This window comes from Schistocerca nitens, chromosome 3 (genome assembly GCF_023898315.1).
Source record: "Schistocerca nitens isolate TAMUIC-IGC-003100 chromosome 3, iqSchNite1.1, whole genome shotgun sequence".
Lineage (NCBI taxonomy): Eukaryota > Metazoa > Arthropoda > Insecta > Orthoptera > Acrididae > Schistocerca > Schistocerca nitens.
The window spans coordinates 690,095,150-690,110,919 of record NC_064616.1 but is presented as its reverse complement, the minus strand read 5'-3'; positions in this window follow the sequence as shown (position 1 = coordinate 690,110,919).

The window sequence follows — 15,770 nt, the reverse complement described above, 5'->3', positions numbered from 1 at the left end:
ACACGTGTGTAAACATCCTGTCTGATATCTGGTCACCATTCATGTCCTTTGTGCATCCATTCCGACGGACTTGGGCAATTCCAGCAGGACAATGCGACACTCAACATGTCCAGAATTACTATAGAGTGGCTACAAGAACACTTTCCTGAGTTTAAACACTTCCGCTACCCACCAAACTCCCCAGACATGAACATTATTGAGCGTATCTGGGGTGCTGTGCAACTTCCTGTTCAGAGGAGATCTCCTCCCCCTCATACACTTACGGATTTATCGACAGCCAGTACTACTTCAGACATTAGTCGAGTCCATGCCACGTTGCGTTGTGCTCTTGTGCATGCTCGTAGGGACCCTACACAATATTAAGCAACTGTACTAGTTTCTTTGGCTCTTAGGTGTAATTTTTTCTCAATGTGTAACTTACTCAAAACCAGTTGTTCTTACCACAATTGTAATACCCAGATCAGTCTTGATATCTACTATGATCTAAAAATAAGATCATGTTGCAGAATGGGGACTGTACAATGGCACGAAGATTTTCCATATTCTCCCAGCACAAATTAAAGATCCCTGGTTTAAAGAGAAAATAAGGCAGTTACTTTTATATGGATGTTATTATAGCATATATGAATTTCTAAGTCACAATGCACAATATCATTCCTAGTCTATATGAAGCATATCGTAAATTAAATTTATGTAAATCTATACACCCTTAGTGAAGAATGTATGGTAGCTCTTATGTTAAACTTCTCATAAGTTTCTGTTACTTATTTATATCATTCATATCATGAATTCAGTGTAAGTATTTACTAAACAATAATTTGTAAAACTTGATCTCTTCTGTCATCCTGCGAACTGTTCATATATGGAACTCGAAATAAATAAATAACAGCAGACTGGTGTGAATGCATTTCAAGCACAACATATGCTTCATCAGTATCTGTCGCCATCTTGGCTAACTGCTCATTGCGGCACTCTCATGGAAGAAATCTAAACTGCAGCTGCAAAATTACAAAACTTTTTGGGTTTTTCTATATGAGTGTTGAGTTCTGTGACAATAAGTCAATTAATGTAGCTACAGCGAATTTATCAAATCCCTTCAGTGATTCACAATAACCTTACCGAAGAAGGTGATAAGGAGAAAAATCTTTAATCCACATTTTAAAACACTTCTACTATCTGCCAGACGTTTTATTTCCGTAGGGAGCTTGTCAAAGAGTTTTGTAGTTGAATATTCCAAGCAGCTTAAAAAAATACCTACAAGAGTATGTCTGTGAACTCCATACATATTTCTATATACTTTCTCTTGTGCAATGAATTCTTTTTGCCTAAGCGAGGAGTTACCCCACAATATTGTCCCATAAGAATCAGTCAATGAAAATATGCTAACTTGCTAACTTCGATATCCCAAAAGTTGGCAATTATTCTTATATCAGAACTATCCGAGTCTAGACGTTTTAAAACAATGATTCTCAAAATTTTTGCTCAAGTGCCAGTACTGACATTGTGCGGAGTTACCTAGAGACACACATGTACTGACCTTATTGGTAATTGAGACATCAGACCTAGTGATCTATCGATGCCGGCATGGTAGCTGACGATCTTGTCAGAGGGCTGGCTGCTCTCTGTAATAAAAAAATTTAGTGAAGTGTTCAACGATAAACGCGAAGGGGTGTCATGTCACGGCCACCCAGGCCAAAAAAAAGTATATGGACGAACTAAAAAAGTGCAGTAAACGCACGTGCCTTCCAAATCAAGACGTCACTGTTGCTTCAGTGCTAACGGATTTACTTCACTCCCGCTGTAGTTCCGCGAGTATGAGTTTGAGAACGATAGGGCTGCTGTCGTCTTATACTTGACGATTCGTTCTCTGTTACTGAAGCACTCAGGACAGTAAGGCTAGTAGTGAAATACTGCTAGTACAGAAGATGGGTACACAACTCGCTGCTGAAAAGTAACACTGACAAGGTGACATGGCCAACTGTCGCGACCAGATGGCCTTTAACGAAGCTGTGCCTTGTGAGACTATTGAGGTGTAAGATAGTTTACATATTTTTATTAATTGTCTGACTCAGATGCACTTGTGGAAAGTACATTAAGTTTTGCTACTACTCTGAGTTCCACACTCATGTTTACAATGTCAAGTGCTATACTCCACTGTACCCGTCCTTTCGTTTCCCTCCTGGAATAATAAAACAAATGAATATATGTGTGTGTGTGTGTATGTTGTGTGTGTGTCTGTGTGTGAGTGTGCAGTTACGAATCCTAAGTGCATAACTCTGGGAGTAGAGTAGCTGCTATAGCGTCAGTATGACCAACTTTAGTGGATGCTTGGTGGGTAGCAAAGAGGTTTCTGTCTGCCTTGGCCGAGCCTTTTATGTACGTTGGCACAATACAATAGGCATACTCTCTGTCCACTTTCGTTAAGGAAACTCTTCGCTGTCCGCTAGGAGCTTGGTAAGATCAGCTCCTCATAAGAGCTTCTCCTCAATAGTTAAGTTAATGTTTGAATTTTTGCAGTCTAACGTTTTTCTCCTGTACTATGATGGTACATTAATTTGTGCGACGAATTTTATTTCAATATTGTAAGTGTTGAATACTTTGAAATTTAGGTGGTTTCGTAGGCTATTTTTTGATACAACCAGTTGCTCAAACACGTGAAAGTGTGTCGAAATAGGCAGCTATTCAGTTCAATGAGCTTCTCATTTTTTAAACAATGAGTGCATGTGCATTGTATGACACCACCGTGAATTTGCCACTGATTTTTCAAACCGTTTCATTCTATAGCTGCCATTGGTTGGTACTTGCCTTTTTTTCGTAACCACCACGCGTTAGTTTTCATGTCTAACGGCCTTCATCCCGCACATCTTGTTACCGTTGTGGCAAATTCAGGACAATTCAAGTATGTTTATCCCGAAATTCCTATTTGTGTGGTACATATCCTTGTTCATAACCATCCCGTGATCGTGTTCTGGTTTAAGAGATTTTTTGTGCTACAGCTTCCGTAATATTACTCTTATACAGTGTATTTAAATTAAATGTGTTTTGTAGTACATGTTTTGTTCTTTCTGTGTGTATTTCAACGGCAATTTTATGTCTTCATTCCACATGTTTAAATCGAGGGAGCAGTATCTCTTTGCTAGCCACATGTCGTTGTGGTGGAGGACATTCGTTATTTTCTTTACTCCTGTGTATAAACCTCAGCAATTGCATGTGGATGTTAAATGTGTGTATGGTTAACCCATCCTTTTTTTTATTCCCGTCCTATAAACCACGTATTTTGTAGCGGACTCAGAAGCAAGTTTTAAGAATCATCAAGTATGCAAATCAGGCACCGGCAACCGTCATGTTTTATCATTTTTAGAAGCGTATTAATTAATATATCAAAGTCAATAAATGATCATTTCATTCATAACTGTATTTAAATCAAAAATGTTCATTTTACCCATAAGTGTAGCTAGGCTTACGATAGCTGAAATTCGTCACACACCACATCCACTTCTGATCCAAGTTGCATCCTACGGCATTTCCTTGCTCAATAATTGAATACAGGCCATTGTTTCTCATGAATGATGAGTTATTTGAATTAGCCCAAGCTTAAACAGACTGGATTTTTCATTCTTAATGCACTCCATCCAACTATCGAACCAGAGCCAAGACAACTCAGGCAGCAGCTGCAATCTGTAAGTGAGCAAATTTTCGAGAATGACAAGAGCTAGTGGTAAAAGCAGCAGTCACCCTGTTTCTCCATTTACAAGGGGCGTACAATAAGTAATGCAGCATATTTTTTTCCTGGAAGCATGTTGATTTTACTCAGGATTACCAATACACCATATTATTCCCCACTCTTTCGGCTAAAAAATCCTATTTTTCATGATAATCTCCGGTCAGTTAGAAGGTCTCAAGCTACCTTACTAGGACTGACTGTATGCCTGCATGGTCAACGCCAGAGGCAACTTCTTGCTGCAGCAATAATCTCTGCATCATAAATGTACTGCTTCCTGCGGAATGTAGCCTTCATTGCGCCAAAGAGATGGAACTGATAGCTGTGAGATCCGGTATGTATGGTGGATGAGGGAGAATAGTCCGATAAAGTCTCGTGAGCTCTTCTCAGATGCACAAAGTTGTTTCTTCTATTTACTGAGGATAGCACAATGTGATTCAGAGTTGATCGTTGCACCATGAGGGAGGAAATCGGACAAAATAACTCCTTTACAGTCCTAGACTTTACCGTCTGAAGGTGCAGCTTTGAACTATTTCTTTGAAGAAGAGGTGGTGTGATGCCGCTCTATAGATTTCTGTTTTTTTTTTTTTTCGACTCGAAGTGACCAATGCATGTTTCACCGCCTATGACGATGTTCGACAAAAAATTCTCATGATCAGCATTGTAACGTGCAAGCAATTCCTCACAGATGATCCTTCGTCGCTCTTTATGGTCTTCTGATACACCTTTGATTACCCCAACTGATGGAAGAGTGTGTCAGCACTACCAATAGAGACCCCCATTTGAACAGAGAGATGTTGTTTGTGATCCATTGATCACCTCGAATGAGAACGTCCACACATTCCAAAATTACAGGAGTCACAACTGCGTGAGGCCAGCTGGCATGCGGGAGATCAGATAAGTTTGCACTGTCTTGTTTCCATGATGAAAGACAACTAGCCCACCGACTCACCGCGCTTTTATTCACTGTCAGATCTCTGTAGATATTCTGCAAGCGCCTATGAATATACACGATACTCCAGTTTTCCGCCTAAAGAAATTCGAAGACAGCTCTCTGCTTGGAACGCATCTCTGTTACACACGCCATTTTGAAGGCTACATATCGTGCCGCTATCCATCGGTACTTCATGAAACTGTAGGGTTTGAGGCGAGAATATTACACAATGTTCCACTCCAAATTCTTCAGCCGAAATTGGACGAGGAAAAAATATACTGTATTACTTATTCCATGCCGCTCATAATACTGCAACCTTTTCCATCTAACACATCAACCGTTTATTTGGCGAACCTGACCCTGGATTACGCTCTTTCCAGGGCATCTTTTGAAAAGACTTAGGTTTTTGTAGGATGTTTAAATGTGTTAATTAAGTAAGTTTTTCACTTAGCACTTGGATGATTTTTGTGTTGTTTTAAGCAATAACCAACGAGGAAACGCCGTTGTTGTGGAGTCAGCGTTTTTTTTCTCGTTTTTAGTTTATATATCAGTGTGCCTCGTGGGATTAGCCGAGCGGTCTAAGGCGCTGCAGTCATGGACTGTGCGGCTGATCCCGGCGGAGGTTCGAGTCCTCCCTCGGGCATGGGTGTGTGTGTTTGTCCGTAGGATAATTTAGGTTAAGTAATGTGTAAGCTTAGGGACTGATGACCTTAGCAATTAAGTCCCATAACCTTTCACACACATTTGAACATTTTATATATCAGTGGGTTGTTTGCGTTAATATAGGATACAGTAATTAACATCATCTGACTGTATCGGAATTTCATATATGTGTAGGCACCTTAATTTTCATTGTCATTTACGTGTGGAGAAAAACCGTATATGTGTTCTAGGTTTATTAAGTTTTGTTGTAATACGTGCGTAAATTACGTCCATAGAAAATGATCTGTTGGTGCCGATGGAATTTCGAAACAATTTTTTGACAATGTTACTGTGGAGTGCTGCAAGAAGACACGCAGAGCGGAATTCCTCTACAGATAAATTTATGGTGAGTGAGCAATGTCACATATACTTGCAACTGATAACTTTCATGTTCCATGCTTTAGCAATATTTTCAGGATACCACTGCCTGGAAAGCACGTTCTAGACGTAGGAAATCGGCAGAGCCACTAAAATCTGGTACACTGAACAATTCAGTTGGTTCACGAACAGTCTGAGAAGCAGGAACATTGCTCCCTACAGTCCCCAAATTTTTCAGTTCTCTGTTTCTAACTTTTCTCGATGTCACATCATTCTGGGATTCATTCTGTCTAGAATAACTTTGGAATGGCTATGCACATCCATTTTTTTACCACATGGTTTTTCTATAAGGTAATAATTCTGGATGCAGATTTTCTACCGCAAGGACACTGCTTAAGGCAAATAACAAGTAAGATCCTTACATACATCTAGCACAAATACGGACATGATGGAAAGAGCAGGCATACGTCTCTGTCCCCGTGCATTCCTGGTGAAAGTCTTTATTCTTTTCAGCGTGGAAAACGATCGTTCGACTGATGAATATGATACAAATAAGGTCTTTGGAAAAGTTATTAATTGGTTTTCTGCGAATGGGCTTGCTCTGAACTTTGAAAAAACACAGTACATCCAATTTTCTGCTGCAAATAGTATATTCCTTCAATAAACATAACACATCAAAAGAAGTCAGTAGCCATGGTAGAGCATACTAAGTTTTTGGGTGTACATATAGATGAGAATCTTAATTGGAAAATTCATATTTTGGATCTCCTAAAGCGACTAGGTTCAGCAACTTTTGCAATCAGAATAATTTCCAATTTTGAGGATGTAGAAATTAGTAAGCTAACATACTTTGCATACTTCCACTCTCTGATGTCATTCGGAATAATATTCTGGGGCAACTCAACACTTAGGCAAAAGGTGTTCACTGCTCAAAAGAAAGTAGTTAGAATAATGTGTGGGGTTCATCGTCGCACACCTTGTAGGCATCTGTTTAAAAGGTTAGGAATTCTTACAACTGCTTCACAGTACATTTACTCAGTAATGAAATTTTTTCTCAACAGCATGGACCAGTTTAAAATCAACAGCGACATTCATGATTACAGTACCAGAAAAAAGAAAGACCTACACTGTCCTTTACTTAACCTATCTTTGGCACAGAAAGGGGTAAAATATGCTGCTATAAAACTTTCTGATAAATTACCAGATTAAATAAAATGTCTGACAGACAGCAGGAATAGTTTCAGAAACAAATTGAAATCATACCTCCTTGACAACTCCTTCTATACCATAGATGAATTCTTGAATATGAGTAAATAAATCTGGAGATATAATACATGCATTTTATGCCATTTAAGGGAATGGAATGGATAATAGCAATATTTAGGTATAACACTACAATGTGGAAAAAATCTTGTTTCCTGTGTGCATTTCTTGTGCATTTGACACGTTCCACATCATAACGGTTTTTCCATGCTATTGACCAATGGAACACGTAACTAACTAACTGTAACCAGTATGGTTAAAATCAGTTATAGGGCTCTAGAAGTCCAGTTTAAAGCTCATTTTGATACAGGAAACTTTGTAGTTCCCTCACAGACTTGGCCTCCAAATGTTGTGACGTAAAAATAGCTCTCACTTCGGACTTTAACCTAACAGAATCAAAAAACTTCACACATATTGTCCTTAAATTTTCAAATGCCTCCTCGGGAAACATATCTACAAAGCTTGAGAAGCTCTTTGAGTCAAACATTTCAATAACCTTTAAGTCAGGCAGCGAATGAAATCAGTCGATTAACCATATAATTATAACATCTAATACACTGAAGCGCCAAAGAAACTGGCATAGGCATGCGTATTCAAATACAGAGATATGTAGACAAGCAGAATACGGTATTGCGGTCGGCAGTGCCTATATAATACAAGTGTGTGGCGCAGTTGTTAGATCGGTTACTTCTGCTACAATGGCAGGTTATCAAGATTTAAATGAGTTTGAACGTGGTGTTGTAGTCAGCGCACGAGCGATGGGACACAGCATCTCCGAGATAGCGATGAAGTGGGGATTTTCCCGTACTACCGTTTCACAAGTGTTCTGTGAATATCAGGAGTGCGCTAAACATCAAATCTCCGACATCGCTGAGGCCAGAAAAAGATCATGGAAGAACAGAACCAACGAAGACTGAAGAGAATCGTACAGCATGGAAGAAGTGCAACTCTTCCGCAAATTGCTGCAGATTTCAATGCTGGGCCATCAACAATTGTCAGCCGGCGAACCATTCAACGAAACCTCATCAATATGGGCTTTCGGAGCCGAAGGCCCACTCATGTACCCTTGATGACTGCATGACACAAAGCTTTACACTTCGCCTGGGCCCGTCAATGCCGATATTGGACTGCTGATGCCTGGAAACATGTTGCCAGGTCTGACGAGTCTCGTTTCAAATTGTATCGAGTGGATGGACGTGTACGTGTATGGAGACAAACTCATGAATCCGTGAAACCTGCAAATCAGCTGTTGGAGGCTCTGTAATGGCGTGGGGCGTGTGCACTTGCAGTCATATGGGACCCCTGATACGTCTAGATATGACTCTGACAGGTGACACGCACGTAAGCATCCTGTCTGATGTCCTGCAACCATTCATGTCCTTTGTGCATTCCGACGGACTTAGGCAATTCCAGCAGGACAAGGTGGCACCACTAGTCCAGAATTACTGCAGAGTGGCTCCAGGAACACTTTTCTGAGTTTAAACACTTCCGCTGGCCACCAAACTCCCCAGACATGAAAATTACTGAGCATATCTGGGATGCCTTGCAACTTCCTTTTCAGCAGAGATCTCTACCCCCGTACTCTTACGGATTTATAGATAGCCCTGCAGGATTCATGGTGTCATTTTCTTCCAGCACTTAGTCGAGTCCTTGCCACGTCCTGTTGTGGCACTTGTGCGTGCTCACGAGGGTGCTACATGATAGGCAGGTATACCAGGTTCTTTGGCTCTTGAGTGTATTTCAAGGTGCGTACTCCTGTAGTCATCCTTTACAGATGTTTTTGTGCGTCCTCCTGTAGTCATCCTTTACAGATGTTTTTGTGCATACTTTCTTTCTTCTCTTCCTTGAAGTATCACATACGCATTCAGCCTTGCATCATATTTTCTCGAAGCCGATATATCTCTTAGTGGACAGCTTTCGTTTCGAGTCTTCCAGTTCTTTGGTGCATAACGTAATGTCTATGGATTCTGGATTCAACCATGTTCAATGTAACGTCCATCAGTGAAAATAGTTCTTCAACCAAATACAAAAGGAAGTTAAACTGAAAATCTTGTAACGTCATGAGAAATCCACATGCTTCATTGATAGCAGTTGTGGCTCAAATTTGTGGATTTTCCAAAATGTACTTGTATAAATCTTCAGGTCCAACCCAATGATCTATAACAGTTTATACCAAGCGACTTGAATAACTCCACCTAGCTGGCGCAAGTTATGGAAATCTCTGCTTCATTATTGTATCTAATAATTTTGTTCTTTTCGAAGAATGGGCAAAAAAGTTACAAAACCATTAACGTTAGCAAAAAACACTCTACGTGCAGCCATACACGTTATTGCCTGTGATAAAGCCAAATTCAACTTGTGCGTGTAGCCGGCCGCGGTGGTCTAGCGGTTCTAGGCGCTCAGTCCGGAACTGCGCGACTGCTACGGTCGCAGGTTCGAATCCTGCCTCGGGCATGGATGTGTGTGATGTCCTTAGGTTAGTTAGGTTTAAGTAGTTCTAAGTTCTAGGGGACTGATGACCACAGATGTTAAGTTCCATAGTGCTCATAGCCATTTCAACTTGTGCGTGTAACAGCGTACAAATATTGCATGTGGAATTACATCCCCAACTTTTCATTGCATACAGCCTGAATGTCCCATCATGACGGCTGCCCAATCATACGTCTGTGCTACCAACTTATTGTTGCATTCAGATTCTTCAAGATGGTCTACTGTAAACTTAGCTATGGCCTCTGTGTATCTATCATCGCTAATGTAACTAAACCCTACATACCTTTCATAGGTCTGATATATACAGTTGATAATTGTGGAATATTTGTGACATCTGATGTTTCATCTAGTGAAATAGCAACAAATGTCGCTTTCATCTGAGTTCAATCGATCAATCTCTAGAGTCCGTACACGGTGGAGAAAATCACCCTATAGTGTATAATTTTATGGCGGCTTTATAGGAATAACACAATTTTGTTTATGTATTGATTTACAGCATTGCAGCATTGATGCACGGTGTTATTTTGTTTGTTCTATGTGTGGATTTCTATGTCTCTGTCGCGGTAGTCTGATAAATTTCATATGTGAATGTGTGAAAGAAATTGCTGCAAGACAGAGATAGTGTCAAAATTACTCGGTCAAGAAGTGAGTAACATCTTCCTAGGTATGAGCATGACAACCCATTCGAGAGCAAAAAGCTTAATAGTAGACGGGAAGAAATGACAGATTAGGATGTACTTGTCAGTGTATCCGAGATGCTGAATCAGGGCGTAATTGCCCCATTAGAAGATTGGGAGTTTTGATTTTGCGGCTGATAATCGAAGCATGACTGAAGAAAAATCAAGACACGTTTATTGGATTTGTCGACCTGGAAAAAGCGTTCAACAGGGTAATGTGGTGCAAAGTGTTCGACATTGTGGAAAAAATAGGGGTAAGCTATAGGGAAAGACGAGTAATACACAAAATGTACAAGTACTAAGAAGGAACAATAATACCAAGAACGAAGTGTTCTGATTAAAAAGGGTGTAAGACAGGTATGTAGTCTTTCTCCCCTAACTAGTCAATCTATATATCAACGAAGCAATGATGGAAACAAAAGAAAGTTTCAAGAGTGAGACTAAAATTCAAGGTGAAAGGATATCAGTGATAAGATTTGCTGATGACATTGCTATCCACAGTGAAAGTGAAGAAGCATTACAGGATTTGTTGAATGGAATGAACAGTTTAGTGTGTACAGCATATGGTTGGAGAGTAAATAGAAGAAAGACGAAAGTAAGGAGTATATGAAGTTAAGGAATTCTGCTGCCTAGGCAGCAAAGTAAACCAAGATGAGTGGAGCGAGGAGAACATAAAAAACACACTGGTGAAAAGGGCATCCTGGACAAGAGAAGTCTGCTAGTATCAAACAAGGCCTTACTTTGAGGAAGAAGTTTCAGAGAATCTACGTTTGGAGCACAACACTGTATGGTAGTGAAACATGGACTGAGGAAAATCCGGAACAGAAGAGAACTGAATCATTTGAGATGTGGTGCTGTGGAAGAATGTTGAAAATTGGCTAGATTGATGAGGTAAAGAATGAGGTGGTTCTCTGTAGAATCGGTGAGGAAAGTTATATATGGAAAACACTGACAAGAAGAAGGGACATGATGACAGGACAACTGTTAAGGCATCAGGGAATAACCCCTGTGGTACTAGTGCAAGCTGTAAAGAGCAAAAAATGTAGGGGAAGACAGAGATTTGAATACATCCAACAAATAATTCAGGATGTAGGGTGCAAGAACTACCCTGAGATGAAGAAGTTAACACAGAACAGGCTGCATCAGACCAATCAGAAGCCTGATGACTCAAAAAAAAAAAAAAAAATACACAGGAAGCTAATGCCAAGTTGGTGCGCAACAGAGAAAGTGAGAGAGCTGTTATAGTTCAATTCTTTTATCTTGGCGGCTCGCGCATGCCCGCCCAGACGCGGGAGATTTCTGGGTTGCCAGTTGCACGCGCCAAGAGAAGCAGCGCCATAGTATAGTATAGTTCGCAAACTTACGTTTAGGGGGGAGTGCGCAGTTTAGGAAGTAAAGCCACCACCGCCGCGTTTACACTTTCGCTGCTAAAGAAACGTGCTCCCCGCATTCCGCGCTGTGTGCGATTTGGTCATCACTGCACTGCTCGCCTGTGCAGACACATGGTGTTCCGACTGCTTTGACACACTTATCATTCGATTTCACAAAAACTATTTGGCCCAAAAATTTGATTTTTACTCATCTTCTTGACTGATACCTTCCCCCCTTAAATGACTTAATTTTGTTTCGATGTTCAAGTTCAATGCAGTTATTGTGCAGCATTAACTGTAGTAAACCATTGCACGAAATTTTGGAGTTTGCAGAGGTAAAAGTCCATAGCGTAAACTTTCCATATGGTCGATTTTAGTTGCCGCTAGAGGAGTTTAACATATTACGCAAAATACCGACAAACACTGTTGGTATGACTATGAATTACTCACGTTTCGTCGAAGTACAATAGGAAATAAACAATTACCGCTGTTCTTTATATGCGAAATAGCGGTTAGTGGGAATGATACAAACACCTTTCCTTGCTATCGCCTGAATTAGGAGGCTTATTGCTGGTTTGGTTTAATTAATTAAAAGAATATGAAGCAACTGGTATAAAGAATTATTTTTCCAAACTTTCTATAAAATAAAGTCTGTTATCAAGACATTGCTTTTGTTCAATTACTTTATTTATGATTGAACATTTCTAAAACTGAAGACACTTGTCCGTGCTCTGCACTGCAGTCGAGCTCTGGCAACGTCGTTCTCTGTTCATTGGCTGACTGTGTTTTGTGACGTCAGATGCGCAGAACGAACCTAAACTCGGCCGCCGTCGTAAATGACGCGCACTTCAGTCATGATGGTCGGTCACCCACCTCATATCTGGAGCAAGTCATCGAGGGAGCAGCTTTGAAGTCAACCAACCAACCGCGGCAGGTATAGGCAGGGCATCTGGTACAATGGGTCGTATGAATAAAACGAAGAATGTACTTTATTCTCGTAATTTCGAAATATATTCTCAGGCTTGCACGAATAAAGAGAGTTTTCGCTTGAGAATGTTCTCAGCTTGAGTAAAAAGGTGAGAGAAGTGCTCCACGTGAAGAACATTCTCCGATTTCATATGAATAAAATAGGGATGTTTCTCACAAGAGGAGAACGTTCTCCAGTTTTTGAAGTGAGCTCTGTAGCAGACTTCGACCTGAGTAAGTTCTGTTGGGTTACGTTTTACAGAGTTTTTTGTAGTAAAAATGGCAGAATTTATGTTGTTCTGAAGCCAAAAAAGGTATTCGTTGCTCCAAACAAATACTGAAGAGAGAAAACTGCAGTAGTTTATGCCCATACAAGTTTAGCAATGAAAACATAATTTAACTGCCAAATAACATCCTGAAAATCACGACAGAAGAGGGGACATCCTTCCAAACAAATCGAAAATGAAAACACTTTTGCGCTGTTTAGCAGACCCAGTTTTTGAGACTGGTGTGGGAGAAGACTTACATATACATCAGAAAACTGTGTCACATTTTCAGATGTTCTTCATCGTGTTATCTAAAGAGCACCTTTGCTGATCTGGTTTGACAGAAACTTAGGAGAACTATTAACAGTGAAACTTAAATGGCAATCAAGATATCAGTATCCACGTCCGGTGGCGGCCTTCAATTGTACGCACATACCAAATCATGAAATCTTCTGTACATGGGGACGAATATATTAACCGAAAGGATTTTTCTAGCTTCAACGTGCAGGTGATATGTGATTAGAGTGAAATGTTCACTATGTAGTGTAGTGTCAATGCCTGAGGGCCTCGGTCTGTACATGACGCTAGGACGTGAAGAAACTGTGATGTACGCCAGATACTAAGCGAGAACCGTTGTAATGGTATAATTTTAGGAGGCGAGGGGTGTGGCATTGCTCCAAGTTTAATGACGCCATTACAGAATCTACAGACGGCTGATGTGAGGACCTACAACAGACTTCAGCATGGCGGAAAGAAGCTGTTTCGGAAAATTCAGTGGAGGAGATGACTATTTTATAAAATGCATGCACTGACAGTGACAGCGAGACTCGAGTAAATTATATTGCCGTATTTTTATTCATTTTTATTCATATAAAATTGAGAACTTACTAAGAGAATGTTCACTTACTTTGCGAATCTCCTCTGGGGAATGTTCTCCTTTTTGTTCATACGACCCTGTGGATGGTATGAATGAAAAGAGAATGTACTTTATTCTCGAACTTTCGGATATCATTATCAGGATTGCATGAATGAAGTGAGTCAGAGAATATACTACACGTGAGAGTGTTCTCAGCTTAAGTAAAAGGGTGGAGGAAGCTGCTCAACGCGGAGAACATTCTCCAATTTTGTATGAATAAAACTAGAGAAGTTCCCCAATGTGATAGAACATTCTCCGTCTTTGAAGTGAGCTCTGCAGCATATTTCGTGTTGAGTAAGTTCTGCTGGGATTAAGTTTTACCGATTGTTTTAGTAAAAATGGCAGTATTGATCTTGCTCGGAAGGCAAAAAAAAGTAGATGTAGCCCTAATAAATACTGAAAGAAACGAGGGCGACATTTCAAATGAAGCAAAAATGAAAACATTTTTGTGCTATTTAGCAGACTCAGGTTTTCAGACTGGTGAAGGAAAAGCCATAGGTATACACCAGACAACAGTGTTACTAATGTTTTCAGATGTTCATCATCATGTTTTCTCACAGCATAAATCTCATATTTTGCTGTGTTAGAAATAAGTAGGCAGATCAGAAAAATTAATAACGGGTTTATTACAAACCTATCGATCTGTCTCTCGTAACAAAACTACACGGGCGACCGCGTAAGTACTTGACGCCGGAGTGGACCATTATGCGTCACACTTAACCAAAATTATCACGTGTTAGAAAACGTGGAAAATTAGAGTTGGGTTGGATTAAGACGTGAAGTAATCTTAAGATTTCGTTAAGATAACGTGTTCACCTAACTTCAATAACAGAAATGTTTCCCGCATATCGAAAATTCGGTAACATAGTCAGATTCATTTTCGTAAACAGTCCGTAGTCGTCTTAGTAATTTGTTGCTACACATTAAACTAAAGTCGAAAGATAGTGCAATTCTTCCAGAACACACTGATGCCAGTTCCATACTTGTACATTAAAGAGATTGCCTGTTTGTGCAATTTGAACGAAATGTAGGATTATGCGCGTGTTCTGTGCAGGACGCAGTACACAACACGTACCGAGAACTGTCTCAAGGAGGAAGGGAGGTACAGAGAAAGAACGCGTTTTCAGAGAATATGCTTCGAATTTTTTATTCATATGAAGTTGACAACTTCCTCAGAGAATGTTCTTTTGCGCTGAGAATGTTCTCTTCTTTATTCGTATGACCCAGTGTGTTGCAGGAAAGAAGGGGCTTGCATCCATTTTCGACTTCAATGCTTTCTAATCGCTCGTAATATAGAAATTCAAAGCTCTGAATGTGGGTGTGCACGAACAGAATACGAGCATTAAAAATAAATTAGAACGACAGAGAGCAAGTCTTGACAGTCAAACAGCTAGATTAGAAGCGTTCATCGAGGAAAGTTGACATACCACAGAAGACATTAGGTAAACAGTAACTGCAATTAAGACGGGCTTGGAGTTGGTCAATCAACAGGGAGAGGAAATCGATGAAAAAGTGGCGGAGGTGACACGAAATCAGTTTGAATTAAGCAACTGACTTGGAAATCGAATGACAATGATTTAGGATCATGATCTGATATAGTTTCAGTTGACCCTGAAAAAGTACGAGAAGTTCTCTCGGAAGGAAATAAAGAGTAGACAGAGCGTTTGCCAGCAAGAGCCACGGCAAGATCGTATCCTGCAACAGCGAGGCGAGGAACTGAGCGAGGTCGTGGATTCACTACAGATCCTCATGGCAACGGTTGAGCAGTTGTCGCTTAAGACTGAGGTGGACTTGGATCGAACTCTCGCAAGTAAGAGCAAAGACGTACAGTCATTACTCAGATTTAAACAGAACCAAACTGAACTAAATTCCACAGAGAGATTACGAACTACATATCATAGCAGTGCATGGGGAGGCAACGCCGGAAATGGAGATAAACATGAACTGTGGAAACAATGATGAGCATAAAAGAAGGCAAGGTGAATCCCAGGAGTTAAGTGAATTAGAAGAAATGTTATATTGAATACGTGACGTGCCAACGTGTGAAAAGACAAACGAGACTGTATTAACAAGCAAGTTTGATGAGAAGGAAAATAGAATGCACTTCGTTACGATACGGAAGTATAGTCTCTTTCTAGACCCCATCG